Here is a 13,869-nt window from a genome sequence, read left to right as displayed (position 1 = left end):
TGGAAAAACTGTGAATTTGGGATTGTAGAGTACTGCTTCCTATAACTGATGCTATGAACATTCCTTTGAAAACCCAGACATGATCCGAATACACAAGACATGAAACTACTTGCCAGTGAAAGCAAAAAAATCTTTCATTGGAGACACTCTTCACCTATTGCACAATGTAATTTGTTTATTTTCAGGAGCAGAAGACAGAGGATGATCTGAGCTTTATTTAAGTAAAACAAGAGTTCTTGTATTCCAAGGGAAAAAATCTGGAATTTAAAATAGCATTCTTAAGGGTTCACACCCAACATTAAAACATATTTTACAAGCCAAATGAATGAATGAACGAATGAATGAATGATATTTTAAGGTGTTGCTTCCGTGGTTTATGACATAGTCCATAAAATGGCCAGTATAATATCTCCCCCCTGAAACTTAGTTACTCCCTTGCCTCTGCTATGGTTGAAAGAAATCTGGATCTGAAATTCTAAGCAGAATCCAAGTAAAAGGAGGCATTTTATTCTATTTCCCACCTTTGGTAGTTATAACACTGGAACTTTGTAGTCTGGGCTCTGTGGTGGCACATGACATAGGTTAAGGAAGGAAACTTGCAACAAACAAATCTACCCTATGTTTATGAAGCCAAAAGAGTCTGATGAGAAACTCACTGAGTGAAATCTAGCTGTGAAATATCTAGATCCTCTCTAGGATCTGGATTTTCTAGAATAGAAGCTAGTAAGAACACCGACTACTACTTTCACCCACTTTCGGGCAAAGGCACCCTGGTGTTGGCCATTTGTAATAGGGTGGTTTCTGCTTCCTTTTCTTTGAAACAACCGGTTAATGTGCAAATTCAATCTCCTAGGGAATCATCTTGAAAAGAAGATAAGGTCTCAAGTTTTTCAGATCTTTTGCTCTTCCCACTCATTTTCAGTCCTGGCTAAATATCAGAATTACCTGGGGAGTTTCAAGAATCCTGGAGATTGGGTCCAAACCCGGACATTTACTAAATCAGAATCCTGAGGCATCTTTTTATATCCACCAGAGGATATTCTGACTCACATCCAGGGTGGAGAACCAACAGACAGCCTTCGGAAGTCCTACCCAACCCTCTGAGAAAGGACTTTGGCTTCTCTTTTAACTGAAACTGTGTGCTTCCCTAAGCGTTATCGTCTCATTAGTTGCTCAAGAACTGAATTTGGGTTGGTTAATTAAAACTTCACAACATTCCCCCCATGTACACTGAAATTCTTACCGATGCTTTTCTGAGAGTCAAGTTTGAGTGTTGCCAAAGCTCAAGTTTTAGACTCAAGTTTTAAAGACATTCTTGGTTGAGGGAGAGGCGGAAAAAAAACAAAAACAAAAAAACAAAAAACCCATCACTATGTTAATCTTTTTCAGAGTTCTTCCCACACTGCTAATGTGAGATAAGCTGTCATTTTTAAAGGTTGAAGCCCCCCCTCCCCTTTTCTAAGCATTCTGGCCTTTGACAATAATGACAGCGCAAACCTTTGCTTTCCCCAAAGCCTCATCTTCCTTATCCACAGATAACATTACTGACCTACCAACACAGGCCATGGGCTTCAAAGTTGTTTACCCACTAGCTCTGGTAGGCTTGCCCTGACCCAGCATCAGTGTCTCACAGAGTCCCCTGTTGTGACCAAGAATATGTCCTTAAAATGTGGCTGGCCTCCCAGGCAGTGGTCACGGAAGAATGGAGAAATGACCCCACAGGGTCTAATCCACTGACCTTTACTTTGCTCTCACCAACTGCCCAAATAAATAAAAACAGCAGGGTAGCTTAGTTTCCCAGATGAATTCCAATTTATCCCTAAATATCTAAGCCTGGTCCAATGTTTAAAAGTTCTCAGGCCATCCAAAATCTGTCAACTGGCTCCCAACCACGGTCAATTTTGCCCTCCCAGGGACCTTTGGCAATGTCTGGAGACATTTTTGGTTGTTACAACTGGAGGAAAGGTTGTTACTGGCATCTAGTGGGTAGAGGCCAAGGATGCTGCTAAACATCCTACAGTACACAGTATTGCCCCCACAACAAAGAATTATCCTGTCCAAAATGCCAATAGCACTGAGGTTCAGATACCCTGGATTGAGTCGTTTACCAGACCACTGGTTTGAAGAGACTCTTGTTACCAGTAGCTTACAATATGAACTGGGGGCTCAGGTCATGAACTCATGGTTCACAAGTTCGGGTCCCACATCAGGTTTGCTGACGGCGCAAAGCCCACTTAGGGGGCTCTCAAAAATAATAAATAAATTAAATTAAATTAAGTTAAATTAAATTAAATAGGGATCACAAACTCAAATGCCTTCAAGGTCCAAGGAGATAAAGAAATATCACATTAAACAAAGTGGCTATGTATGAGGCACTAGGGTGTGGTGAGGCCTGTGCCAAATGAGAATGTAAACACTCGCTAAAATCATTCAATTTTTTAAAATAACACTGGGTTAGGGGCGCCTGGGTGGCGCAGTCGGTTAAGCGTCCGACTTCAGCCAGGTCACGATCTCGCGGTCCGTGAGTTCGAGCCCCGCGTCAGGCTCTGGGCTGATGGCTCAGAGCCTGGAGCCTGTTTCCGATTCTGTGTCTTCCTCTCCCTCTGCCCCTCCCCTGTTCATGCTCTGTCTCTCTCTGTCCCAAAAATAAATAAACGTTGAAAATAAAATAACACTGGGTTAGTCAAACAAAACATGACAGCTGGCTACATCCATCCTGTATACCACTGGCAGTCAAACTCTGGTTTAAAGAGTTTATCAATTTAAACAGAACTGGATGATCACCCAAAGACATTGTCTAGCCTTGTCCTTTATACCCTATGGAACTTCCTGAGCCCCCAAGCTGGGGAACAGGATGAGAAGGTGTTCAATTAAGAACAGACTAGGGATCAGGGGCTCCTGGGTGGCTCAGTTGGTTGAGCATCTGACTTGGGCTCAGGTCATGATCTCACAGTTCGTGAGATGGAACCCCACGTTGGGCTCTGTGCTGACAGCTCAGAGCCTGGAGCCTGCTTCAGATTCTTTGTCTCCCTCTCTCTCTGCCCCTCCCATGTTCTTGCTTGGTCTCTCTCTCTCTCTCTCAAAAATTAATAAACATAAGAAAAAAAAAAGAACAGAAGAGGGATCAGATTTTAAGGGTTTAGTTTCAGAGTCTCTTAGTGCTAAGAGCAGGGGCCAATATTGGAAACTCTGAAGGTGAGAAAATGGAGGTCCCCCCCCCCCCACTGATCTCCATTCTAGGGAAATCCACTGGCTATTATAATCATCAATATTACACAATGCCATACAAGTAAGGTCATTATTTAACGATGACACCATTCACACAAAATTTTAGAATTTTCACAACAGTTCATGATGAGGAAACTGAGGCCCGGGAATTTCAAATGAATTGCAAAGATTACCCACATCTGAACCTAAAATTAATTGGTGTGTCTTTTTTCTCTGTGTAATTGCAACACAGCAACCAAATGGTGACGAGATTTCATTTCAAGGTGTCAAACACTCATGACTAAACTCTCTACCAACATAAGTAAGTTCTACATAAATGTTAGATTTAAGCCTACTCATCACCATCCTCTTTTCTCATCAAAAACACATTAACATGTTTGCCCCAAGTCACCGTTTTAAGATCTCGTTTCCACATAACAGAAGAATTGAAAACAGGTTAAATATCTCCAGCCCTCGTTTCAGATCAGGCTGTAGAGAGGAAAGCCAAGTCAGCAAATGGAACACAAGAAGAAGGAAGCTCAGATCAGATCTGAATATCCCCACGTGTATGCATGCTTTCTGCTGGAGGAATTCCTGGCCCGAGGAGACAGTATAAACAAACGCGATCCAGAGGGAAACAAATGATAAGATAAGTGAGACCCAATAACTCCCTCTGTCCTCCCCTCCACCTACTTCCCCCAACATATTCCATCAGAAAAACAATGTGAGCTCGGGAGGATTCAAATGTAAGCAGCCCCCACCCTCTGCTACCACACAGCTCCCTTTTCTCAATTAGGGGGTTAGGGGTAAGACGCGCTCCTTGGTGAGGTCAGTGATTGTGGCTCCCCTCACATGAAACCTGGCCCGTGGAAGACAACCTTGTCCTTTTCCCACAAGGAGGCTATGAGCACAGGACTGACAAGGAGGCAATTCACTGCTCTTCCAGACTCAAATTACAATCCAAGGAGTGTAGTAGGCAAAGGTGGAGTGAGGAAGAAAGGTGGCTTCAGTCACAGCCTGAAAAGAAACTGGGTCAAACTAAAAATAGTATTTTATTTTTTTAAATTTCAAACCAGTCCCTTAGCAGAAAATGTCAGAGGCACGGCAGTTTCTTGCCACAGTTCTTGGAACTTCTATAGTTGGAAATGTCACCTACACACAGACTGTTAAGCCCTAAATGGGTCATAGAGGTTTTCTAGTCCAATCCAATCCCTATTCTTAATGTTTAAAATATGAAAATATAATAACGCCTTTCATTTAACGTTCTGAGAACATGATGCAGTCTCCGCCATCGCCTTCAATTCCAGCCCAATTCATTCCACACTGTCTCAGACTTCTTCAAATTACCACTGAGTGCAAGTAGCAGGGTTGAGGACTGCTAATGCAAACAAGATTGCATACAAACAGAATGGGAAAGAAGCCAAATGTTATTGTTGTTTCTTCTGCCGTCATCATCCTAAGTCAAATAGCCACTAATATGGGGTAACTGTAGCTGCATTAAAAAAAAGAAATGCTAAGGGCGAAACTGTATGACATTTTCTGTATCCACAATTTCACCAACTTTCAAGAAGAGAGAATGCAAAAGGGACCTTCAAATGGTTTAAACTGTCTACATCATTTCCTTGAACTTTTTACAATATTTTTTTGTAATAAATTCTCAATATTTAGAAGAGCCCTTGGTGTAATCCTCTTGTTGCAGACCTACAGGCTCTAATTAACTAACTCATGTCTAATCATTTCACTGCTTGGTTTTGCAGATCTCTATGAAACAAATACATTTAGATACATACGAACAATCTAACCTGGTGAATGATGCTGACCACTATCCCTCACTCTTCTCCTAGGATGCAAATCTGCAGGGGTTTTAGGGAAGAAGAGTGAAGCCAAGAAATGGCACAAAAACATCTACTAATGACTTGGGTCACGTCCCCAAGAAACAGAAAAGACCAAGGCTATGAGGCTTTGGCAAAGTTTTATTTAGGAAGCTGCTCTTAGTTCTGACCCACTCTTCATAGAAGGACACCTGTCAGAAGCATACAATTCCTTGGCAAATTGTTGGCAAAGCTTTACCTCTAACTTATGGGGTCTAAAAAAACTAAGACCCCCATCTTTTGCCCCTTGAAGTGATGGCTATGCATTAATATATCCACAGTGTACTATCTAGTCTCCTCTGTTGCCAAGAAGGAGCATGATGAACTAAAACCGGGCAGGAGGGAGGGGCCCTGGCTGGCTCAGTTGGTAAAGCATGTGACTCAATCTCAGGTTTGTGAGTTCAAGCCCCACATTGGGCATGGAGCCTACTTAAAAAAAAAAACAAAAAAAAAACAGTAAATATAAAAAAATTTTTTAAAAGCTGACTAAGGGGGCGCCTGGGTGGCGCAGTCGGTTAAGCGTCCGACTTCAGCCAGGTCACGATCTCGCGGTCCGTGAGTTCGAGCCCCACGTTGGGCTCTAGGCTGATGGCTCAGAGCCTGGAGCCTGTTTCCGATTCTGTGTCTCCCTCTCTCTCTGCCCCTCCCCCGTTCATGCTCTGTCTTTCTCTGTCCCCAAAATAAATAAACGTTGAAAAAAAAATTAAAAAAAAAAAAAAAAAAACTGACTAAGATTATAGGTAGTTTGTGGCTCCAAAACAAGACAAAACTAACCCATGGCCTTGACCTGGTTTGTAGGTCACTAACAAGCTGAGCATAGCCAAAAAGCCAGAATATAGAACCCATTTCAAAAAACAAAAGATGGGCATCTCTTATTGCCCAGACAATGCCCAAAGCTCAGATCTGGGCTATCTACTCTTGGAAGCCTAAATTCAGAAAGCCCATCAGATGGGCAATATTTGCCAATTGCACAGATTTTTTTTTTTCTTTCAGAAATGAAAAGGACAAAGACCAGTTTAATAGTTGACCCTAATTATGTACCTGGCAGAATAAAAGGTACCTTCAATTCCAATCCTGGTGCAATTTATAGAACAGAATGAACTCAGGTTATTACTAACGGTGACTGACATACTTAGGAAGTGTAAGAAGATGAATGAAAAAAAAAAAAAAAGCTTCTGAAATCAATGTCTGTTGAATGAATGAATATTATGTTTGAACAACTTATCAGCTAATAAGCCTCTTGTTTTCATTTCCTTTTCCTGGCAATATACTGTTAGGGCATAACTTTTCTATTATTTCCCTAAATGACACAGGTTTGAGTTTTACTCAATTGTCTTCATTAAATATTGTCAAAGGGGCAAAATATCCAGAGTTTTAAGCCAAAAGGAAAAGATCTATTGTAAGTTAGGAAATCGTACCAACTGCATTAAAAATTGAACCTGCTTCCCTGGGTTTCCACATTTAATTCACAATAGGGGCTAAGGTTTAAAAGAACTGCAATCGTATATTTGGCACCAAATTTGCTCCACCGTAAAAATAAATAAAAGTCTCTCTTCTGAGGTGAGAAATAAAAAAGCTTATTTTAATATCTAAGGATAAGCCAATATTAGATTACCTGTCTGACTACTACTCAAGTTTTCATTATTTTCTTTTCAAGAGAGCTTTTACAATTTATGTTAAAAGACAACAAGGAGGAAGAAAGCTAAGAAGTTATGGGAGTCTGCTTCTGGAGCTCTGTTCTGGGTGAGAAGGTTTTTTTTTTTTTTAGATAAGAGATTCAACCTATTGGAAAGTTATCTCAGTTAACAAATACAGTCTAATGCTGGACAGGCTCCAAATAGATTTAGAGATGGCATATAAGAGCATTTCTTTCTTCAAATAATTTGCCTATCACCCACACAGCAAAAAGGAGGGAGTTCAAAAGTTTTATCATTCAAATACACAGATGCAACATTTTTAATCCTCTGCAACAGTTTCTGCTCCAGAAAGTCAGACTTTAAGAAACTATTCAATGAAGGGGCACCTGGTGGCTCTGGTGGTTAAGCATCCAACTCTTGATCTCAGCTCTGGTCATGTTCTCACAGTTATGAGTTCAAGCCCCATATTGGGCTCTGCATTGATGGTGCAGAGCCTGCTTGGGATTCTGTCTCTCCTTCTCTCTGACCACCACCCCCCTGCCCTGTCCTGCCTTGTGCTCACTCTCTCTCCCAAAATAAATAAATAAACTTTAAAAAAAATTAAAAAAAAGAAACCATTAAATGAAGAAGCATTTTTACTCTCAATGAACCCAGCACTTACTGACCCAGCACTGTTTCAGAAGTAAGAGATACAAAGGAAGTTATGATTCCCCCTAACTCGATGGAGAGAAAAGAACACACAGGAAAACCAGAGGCAAGGCAACAGTGTAGGGGTGCAGAGAACTAGGCTGCCTAGGTCCCTAACCTAGTCTGCCCCTTACCAGTTGCAGGACCTGAGCTAGGCAAGTTCCTTAACTTCTTCATGCCTCAGTTTCTTCCTTTGTAAAATGGTGATGATGGTACCTTCTCATACAATTGGTGAGAGGAGTCAATGGTTAAGCCCATGTAAAGTATTAGGAAGGTCCTGGTTCAAGGTAAGCACCTCACATACCTTGACTGTCAGCATCGTGTCAGCTATGTTAAGTTGTGTGGTCAGGCTAAGGGCTCTGAGGAGGAAGGACAGAGGGGGGTGGTAAAAGCTGAGGCAGGGAAGGCTTCCTGGCATCTGTGGCACTCAAGATGGATCTGAGAGCACAAGGAGAATTTAGAAACTCAGAGGAGCACACATTCCAAATGAGTGGAGCCATTACTGGACAAAGTCACAGATGGTGTAAAAACCAGGAGTGCTGAAACATCCACAAGGAAAATAATGCTCACCAAAGCTGCATATGTATTTGGCGACCTCAGATGAACCGTGGGGAAGGGGGGAGGCCTCCGTATACTTGCTGCAGTGCTCCTGGATTCAGCCTTTTAACTAATTTTTGGATGTGTGTACTACGAACGCAAACTCATTCTGAAATGCTCAGTTCTCTCCTCCCGGAACAGTGGAAAGGATGCCAGACAATAAAAAGGTAAACTCTTTTTTTTTTTTTTTTCCCTGCAAAAATAGTCTGCTAGAGTAGAATGTAGGTCACCAAAATCAACTTGCATCTCATATGCATCCATCCCGCTCTCAGTGGTGGTACTTACTAAGTGGTGGCTTGGAGGAATCAGAGGGACGGGAGGCAATTCAGATCCATCCTTCACTTCCAATCTCTATCAGCCACTCTAAACACAACCTACTGAAGAAGCCAGTGAATGTGACCTCACAGGAGGTATCCTCCACCCGAGCCTGCCCCATCCACCAGATGTTACTCTCAAGCCACATACAGAAACTCCCCTCCTTACAGATTTCTTCTTTTTTATGTCTATTTAATTTTTTTTTTTTTTTTTTTAGGGTTGGGGCTCCTGGGTGGCTCAGTCGGTTAAGCAGCTGACTTTGGCTCAGGTCATGATCTCAAGGTTTGTGAGTTCAAGCCCCACGTCGGGCTCTGTGCTGACAGCTCGGAGCCTGGAGCTTGCTTCGGATTCTGTGTCTCCCTCTCTCTCTGCCCCTCCCCTACTCATGCACACGTTCTCTCTCTCTCAAAAATAAACATTAATTTTTTTTTTAATTTTTAGTGTTTATTTACTTATTTAGGCACACAGAGACAGTGAGCGAGCGTGCACAAGCTGGGGAGGGGGCAGTAAGAGAGGGAGACAGAATCTCAAACAGGCTCCACACTGTCAGTGCAGAGCCCGATGTAGGGCTTGAACTCACAAACTGTGAAATCATGACCTGTATCTGTTAAGAGTTGGACACTTCGCCCCAGCCTCCCCCCTCCCCCTAACCTTTCGTTTTGAGAGAGAGAGAGAGAGAGAGAGAGAGAGAGAAAGAGAGAGCGCGCGCACATACACATGCAGGGGAGGGGCAGAGAGAGAGACAGAGGGACAAAGGATCCAAAGCAAGCTCTGTGCTGAGAGCAGAGTCCGATGTAGGGCTCGAACTCAAGAACTGAGATCACCCGAGCTTACCGATTTCTTAAATAGTAACTGTGGTATCAGTTGCCTCTAAACTGAGCTCTCAGGGAAACCATTAAGAACAGATGCTGTGAGTGTTAGAATACATTTCACTTGGAAGATTTCCTCCATTACCAAGTTAGAACTCGAAATGCCAATATAAGTGACAGTAGTCCACGTTCCTGATGCAAAGAAGAAAAATCACAAAATGAAATATAAGAATTTTCATTTTGACCGTGCCCCCTCTGGAGTTTAAGCAAGTTTGCTAACCTAAAGTGGCAAAGGTGCCTGCAATTATTTCCTACAATAATATAAGGATAGGCTTAAAACTTGGAAATACCAGGAGTATGACATGAAGCCAGGGAGGGCCCCACAGAAGTTACAACTCTGTGATTATTTCCTGAACCAAACACCTAAGGCTCTCAGTGGTACCAGGCTTTGTTGGAAAAGCTGGTTCTCCCTGATCCAACAGCTGTAACTTTTTAAGTGATTTCACAGAAGACCTCAAGATTCTCAAGCGAAAGCCACTCTTTATGACATCCCCAAAATATTTACACGATGAAACACTTTCAATCTTAACCATGTTTTGTTTGTAAACAGCTTATTTGTTCTGATGACCATAATACCAACACTAAAAGCAGGCTTTTAAACAAAGTAGTTCAAATAAAACCACACACAGACACACAGGCATTTGTGACACCCAGAGCCTATCCACGGAGCGAGAAAGCCAGGATTCAAATTCCTTGGCACCTACTAAGCTCCTGTAAGCACCACCCAAGGACACGACCCACTGCTGATATCATGCCTCCTCGCTAATTTATACTTCTGAAAACCCACAGAATCTGACTAGTGGATGATAACACAACATTACAAATATCGGACAAATCTCTCCTACTCCGTTCTTCTCTCACATGAGCCAGCCTGGGACAACCGATCCTGTTTATGAGAAAACTCCTCCACAGATAAGAAAGCCACTGTCCAGCTCCTCTACCCCAATGGTGCCTCCGGTGCCATGGGTGGCCTGGCAAAAGCCTCTAGTTATCTCTGCCTTAGTCTCTCTCTCTCTCTCCTTTCCTGCACCTCCTGGGAAAGTTATCTGGGCCAGGGAGAGAACAAGAGACATCTAGAAATGCCGGCTGCGGGGTAATAAGAATTGCATTAAGACCTGTAACAAGAATTTTAGAGACAAAAAAAAAAAAAAAAAAAAAAAGTCTATGTGAGTGAATGTATTCCAACAGCAAATAATTCCAAAATACATCGATTTCAGACACATGGAAGGCCTTCTATACTTCAGGTCACGTGCTACATAGGCGTCTTCATTTATGCTGAGATGAAACTACTTCACAGAAAGCTAAAGGAGTATTACCATTGACACCAGAACTACCAGTGGAAAGAATGCAATCTTGAATCTCCAATCATGGCTCTTCTATTGACTCAACAAATATTTATTAAATACCTACCAATGGTCAAACACTAATTGCTAGAGAGACGGGGAAGGACAAGACAAAGACCCTGCCCTCAGAGACCTTGGGGGGTTGGGGGGGGGGGTGGAACACATTAGAATTGCTGTCAGAATCATAGGAACACATGAAAAATCAGACAATCGAAGGAGATGTTCAGTCAGTGATAAGTTCTAGGACAAAAACAGTGACAATTTCTGATGCTGTTTCCTCATGAGGATGTATCCGCCTACTTAAAACAAGACGATGAAATGTCAACCACTTGGCAGTCAATGTCCCCAAGCATCTACCTGCACAAGAATGCACATGCATACACATTCACAGACACAGCCTTGTTCCCCCTTAACTGCAATGTCTGTGATAATCCACTTTGGCATGTAACAAAAGCAGAAGGTAAACAAAATATTTGTGTAATTCAATTACACTGAATGCAATTAGATTACAAATAACTGCATTCATCAAGAATCTATAAAAAGACAAACCCTGAACAATTAATTCTACAAAAGGATAAATAGAAGTCCAGATACAGGGATAACACTAGTAATATTAGAAATATCATCACAACTAGTCAAATGGCTGCCTTGCCTACCTTGAAGGATTGCCATGAAGAGCCAGGCTGGTTTGTCAAGTGAGTCATACAAATAAGGCTCAGAGATATTAACCCAATGCCACAGTGTCAGAAGTGGAATTTAACTCATCTTCAGCTTATTTTGAGAAAAGACAATGACCAAGTCCTTTGTAGAGTCACAAGATTTTATACCTAGAATCAGCTTTGGGAAACCCTCTATAGCCCCTCACCCACGTTACTAAGGACCCAGGTCCCCTGAAGTAAAGAATTACCCCAGAGTGGGGTAGCCAGCAATGACAGAGCTAGAGAATGACCCAGGCCTCCTAGATTCCTGCCCAGCCTGCTTCATTCCCAAGGACCTGCATCCTTTAGGCAGGCGGCAGGCTTCTAGATTTTATGGGAACCACAAGGCATGACACGGACTTCCAGAATTCAATTTCAGTTATTAACTGTTCCTATAAACTTCCAGAGAGCTGCACCTAGGGCAAATCGAGGCCCTTAACCGGTGGCCAGAGAGCTCTCTCTTCATGCAAAACAGAGGACACGCCCTCCTTGAGAAATATGCCTCCAACTCGGGTCAGGTACATTATTAGGGAAATTATGCATCTAGCCTGAAAGGGAAAGAGCATGCCTCAGGAAAAAGGCTCCAGCATTACTTCTGGAGAGAGGAGGGTCCAAGGTATGGGCACACGAGAGGGAAAGGGGTCTAGAACTGTGTCCAAGCTATTTCCAAGAGAATGGAGGCCTGGGCTGTGGAAAGGGTGAAGAAGAGAGAGCAGCTGGGCCCGGAACGAGCATTTGACCACACCCACTGGCCACGCCCTCCCAGCTGCCCGCAGAGCCACAACGAATTGAAACAGCAGTGGGAGCAGTTAAGATTCCGACGGCAGGAGTCGCCATGGCAACGGGATTCGTCTCGCAGACAAACTCCGCTTCAATTCACTAGGTCCTTCTCCAGTCTCAAGCAACTACCAACTCATTGAGCGCAAAACGGTCACGGGTAGCATATGCTCTTGATGCTCTCCTGCGGGTGGAGATGGGGTAGGGGACCAAGCTAGAGGAAATAAAGCGCAAGTATCAATTCCTGGGCCCACCAAAATATTTTATGGGGGCAAAAAAAACAAAAAACCAGAACATCCCATCACCAGGCTGTGAGCGACTTGAGAACAGAGCCATTAGCTGGGTTTGATGAATGAGTGAGTGAGTATGCGAAAGAATGAGGGTGCTAGGAAAGGAAATCCAGAGGACTTTTACAGAGTTCTCGGGCCCCAAGCACGTCTCAAGTCGGAGGGCAAGCCCATTTGCAAGCAGTTGGATTTTCGACACCAGATGGTTCCTATTGCCCAGCCCTCCTGCCCCACAGCGAGCCTCATCATTAGATTGTTCGACACCCCGCACCGCCTAACCAACTCCCAGCCCAAGGCTCCGGGCAGACGCTTCGCCCCAGCTCAGGTGCTCTTTGTGGAGGGAGCAATCCGGACAGGGGAAACAAGATGCACCTTTCCCAGCGGGACGAGAGGCGCGAGCGCCCTGCGGCGCCCCGAACCCGCTCCGCAGGCGGCGCAGGCTCCGCTCCCCGCTGTCCGCCAACACCCCTTGGTCTTTCCGCAGCGCAGGGTTTCCCTCCTCTCCTGCGAGACCTTTAGCTTCCAACTTTCGCGGAATTACAGTCACCTCGTCTCTTTTTCAAATAAAGCTCGAAGCGAGGGCTGCAGGGATGGTTGGGGTTCTGCTCGGACGCGGGCGGGCACACGAGTCCCTCCTTCCCTGTTGCCACCTCCGAGTCCACCACGCCTGCCTCGGAGCCTCCCGGGCCAGCAGCTCCCGACCGCGCGCGGGCAGGGCCCCCAGCCGAGGCCACGACCCCCGGCGCCCCGAAGCCCCAGCCTCGAGAGCCTACAGCAAGGCGGCGAATGGTACCCTGCCTGCTCTTTTGGCATCCCAGCGCCTCAGAAAGAAAGGAGGGAGGGACCCCCGTCCTCGGGGGCGCCTTCCTCCGGGCTTGCCTTGCTTTTCGCCGCGCTTGCAGCCATTTTCCCAAACCCAGCTTGGCAGCCGGGAGCTGTCTAGGTCCCGTTCCCACCCAGACCCAACCTGAAGGACGGGTTTAATATTTACCTACTGGCCCTGGGGCTCCGGAGAGGCAGCGGGAGGGCGCGCCGCGAACCCAGCGCCCGGCCCGAAGTAGCGCGCCCACCCCCCACGCCACCGCGCGGTGCTACTTAATGAATGAGTGCGGCGGGCGAGGCGGCACGTCCCCCTTACCTGAGCAGCCCCTGCATGCTGGAAAGGCGGCTCTGCGCTCCGGGTACAATGGGATCCGGTTAAACAGTTTCCTTCACAGCCGCTCGTAGGTTACCAACTCGCAGGTGACATCACCCTCTCCTCGCCTGATAGGATACAATGTGGCGCCCACTGCGCATGGACTCCCCAGCCGGGCCCGCACGCCCCTGGGAGTTGTAGTCTCGATCTCACAGGCACAGCCCTAGTAGCTACGCTAACCACGGTTCACGGAACTACACTTCCCGTCGCATTCCTCGGCCGCTTCGTCCCCGCCCCCTGATCCCGCCCCCCTCCGGACCCGCCCCCTCCCCGCCCTCCAGCCTTGCAGTGTTAGTGGTGGTCGTTCAAGAAGCTGAGTTGCGGACACCGCGGCGAGGGGGGTGGGGGGAGGGCACCCTGCGGTCGTGACCTTTGACTTGACCTCC

The 13,869-nt window shown here is 45.1% G+C and overlaps 1 protein-coding gene across 4 annotated transcripts in view; it reads right to left on the bottom strand.

Annotated features, from left to right (window-relative positions):
- Nucleotides 1-13,553, bottom strand: part of DAAM1 (dishevelled associated activator of morphogenesis 1) — a 176,150-nt gene extending 162,597 nt beyond the window's left edge. For 2 of the 4 annotated variants that reach the window (XR_005790927.1, XM_040477281.1), the window contains exon 1: nt 13,427-13,553. The gene's annotated coding sequence lies outside the window, so the exon portion shown is untranslated. The remainder of the gene's footprint in view (nt 1-13,426) is intronic. The other 2 variants (XM_040477283.1, XM_040477282.1) reach the window with 2 other exon arrangements.
- Nucleotides 13,554-13,869: the final 316 nt, after the last annotated feature.

Source organism: Herpailurus yagouaroundi, unplaced genomic scaffold (assembly GCF_014898765.1).
Source record: "Herpailurus yagouaroundi ecotype Mexico unplaced genomic scaffold, PumYag 141, whole genome shotgun sequence".
Lineage (NCBI taxonomy): Eukaryota > Metazoa > Chordata > Mammalia > Carnivora > Felidae > Herpailurus > Herpailurus yagouaroundi.
The sequence above is the reverse complement of the archived record's forward strand: the minus strand, read 5'-3'. Positions and strand labels throughout refer to the sequence as shown.